Here is a 2,782-nt window from a genome sequence, read left to right as displayed (position 1 = left end):
AGATGACGAGAACATGATAGAAGAGAAGCTGGCAATAGAGTGGTTTCTTGGAGGGTAGAGGGTGCATACAAAATGCGGTTTCCTCGAGCAGTACCGTCTTCGAACTTCTGAAGCTGAAGGCCTTTAGCAGCCCACCCTTCAGCTAGATTGGATGCGTTTAATTACCCCTGAAATATCGTTAATTACTCGGCCTCCGAGCAAGTTTGAGCACGGTTGGAAGTTCGAAACACACGAATTTGGTTGTTCCTTGTACAAACTCGTCCTTTTCCAACCTGGTTTCCCCGATTTACTGATCCGTTGATTCGCTGATCCACCGATCCACCTACCCAACGATCTACCGGATTCCACCTCTTTTGTCCTCATTATCTCGACCGATGCGCTTTTCATCTTCCCTCCCACTTTACTCTTCTCCTGCTTCTCCGCATCCATCCTTTATCCGTCCTTCTTCCTCTAACTTTAATCTTCTGTAAGCCACTTTATATATATAGGTACCTACTTCTGTAAAAACACCACTATCACCTACTATACTACGTATATTAACGAATGCATTTTCATTACTTTCACTTAAAAGGAATATCTAACTAATTACCAACACTGCTGCGAAAAGATACAATTGCGAAGTAATTTATAATTCGACGAAATAATTTTAATTCGATGAAATAATTCTTCGATTGTTATTGGTGTATAATTTCCTATCGTGATTTATTAATCGTATTAATTAAATCTGCAAGTGCTAGAACAGCTTTGCGATGCAAACGATTCCGGCAAACGAAACAAGTAAAAGTCGTTAAAGAAAATGTTCTATTAGTCGCGAAAGAAAAAGATGGTCGATAAACATTTATAGTTAGAACAGTTCCTCGAGATTCTGTCGAAACTTGTTATCGCAAAATGATTTTCATGCTGGAACTGCAAGAAAAACACGTCGTTTAATAAGACATATGAAAGAAAGAGATTAAATTTCGGAAAAGAGTATAGACAATAATATTAATAACGTTGCGAAAGGTCGACGAGAATATTTTAAATTTTAAGGAATACGGTTTCGATGTTAGTCTGGGCCTCGTAACTTTAATTAACAAAAGTCGACACTAACGAATCGAGCAATAAAATAATATGGGATGGGCTTGTTCAACCACGTTGCATTGTGAATTGCGTTTGCCGACTTGTACGTATGTTAGGTTTTAAATAATTATATTCGAATTTATGCGAGATACGGCTATGTATATTGTGATCAACATATTGTTACAAGTGTGTCGTATATGTCGCGGATAAACGAATCCGATTGTGCGCATGTGTATTACCATACAATTAACGTTTAGATCGTTTACATGCACGGTCTTTTACTGCCAATACGGGAATTGAGAGCAGCTTCGAAGTAGCGCCGAACAGAAAGCGAACGTTAGTCGTCGTCGTTTTGTCCGAAGAGCGTGATTTTTCGGCTTCTTATATATATGCTATGAAAATTCCAAAATCTCACGATGGAGGGGAGTCAAAAGCTTACGTGCATAGGCAAAGACTAACGTTTCAAGATTTCCGAGAACGATACTCTCTGTATATTTATCATCAACTACCGCCGCTATCTTCTCATTACCTAAATAAATATGTAGAATAAAAGCGTTTCGGTTTCCTACATGCTCTTCGAGATATTTGAAGAGTACAGGCGGAGACAGAATGTTCTTCGTCCGTAACTATAAAAGTAATAACTTGTGGCATACAGTTACCTATTATTTAACGTGATTGCGACGAGACAGGTTCGTACTATGACGTAGCCAACGAAAGTCATAACTCTCCGTTTTCGATTTCTATCGACTGATTTGTGAGCTTTTACTATTGGATAACGACCGTCGAAAGATTGAAAAACATCTGAAAAAAGTTTCTCTCGGAATGTTCTAGTTTTGCTTGGCATGCTCATGATGTACGTTGATTGGCTGCTGTCAACGATTTCCTCTTACGATCAACGACATTCTGAGTGTATTGCATCAACGTTTCATGCGATATCACCTGAGTTTGATTCGATGTACAATTTTCGAAAAACATCCGTTTACGCTTTCCGGTTCTATTATCGCAAAAGCATCTTGAAAGAAAATGAACTTAACAAAAGATGAAAGTAAAGACTTGGATTTTCTAAACGAGATCAACTGGATTACTGTACGACGTTCAAGAATTTATGACGCTTTAAATGCGTAAGTTAATGAATACTATTTTAAGTCTTACATCGTTCACGATGAAAGTGAAATAAAAATTCTTGTAACGAGTAATAGGTAATTATATTGTAACGACAATCGACGTATAAAACATCAAGTAATTGGCGTGATTGAAATACGGAAACTTCGCTCGTTACATGTCCTCTTTACCACGAGACTAACCCTTTCAGTTTGTGCCACGGAGAGATTCTAATTAATCAACTGGCCAATGTCCATACTCTACCTCGAATAAATGCACGCATTCAATCAATAGATTCCTTTGAAGCGTGTCACTTTTTTCAGTATGACACGTTAAAGTATATTGCGTCTAGGATATTCGCTACTCGCACAACTTAATTTATAACTAAGAAAGATTAATATAACTGGCAAGTATGAGAAATAAGTTTTTTTTTTATTAGGAAAGTACATATAATATATGTTTAATAGAACTATTATATAGAAAATGACCAATGTTAAAACGACGAAGATTATGTTACTACAAAATGTTTATGTGTGTACTCACGCGCAAGAAATTGCACATATATGTATATATATAAAAATTTCTTTTATAAAAAGTCGCGAAGGCAATAATATTACTGGAT

The 2,782-nt window shown here is 36.8% G+C and overlaps 1 long non-coding RNA gene across 1 annotated transcript; it reads left to right on the top strand.

Annotated features, from left to right (window-relative positions):
* The first annotated feature begins 1,613 nt into the window (after positions 1–1,613).
* Positions 1,614–2,255, top strand: LOC125385930. Its single transcript, XR_007225672.1, has 2 exons — positions 1,614–1,748; positions 1,891–2,255. It is a non-coding gene; the product is annotated as an uncharacterized LOC125385930 (long non-coding RNA).
* Positions 2,256–2,782: the final 527 nt, after the last annotated feature.

This window comes from Bombus terrestris, chromosome 11 (genome assembly GCF_910591885.1).
Source record: "Bombus terrestris chromosome 11, iyBomTerr1.2, whole genome shotgun sequence".
Classification (NCBI taxonomy): domain Eukaryota; kingdom Metazoa; phylum Arthropoda; class Insecta; order Hymenoptera; family Apidae; genus Bombus; species Bombus terrestris.
Note: the sequence above shows the minus strand (reverse complement) of the source record. Positions and strands in the feature narration are given on the sequence as shown.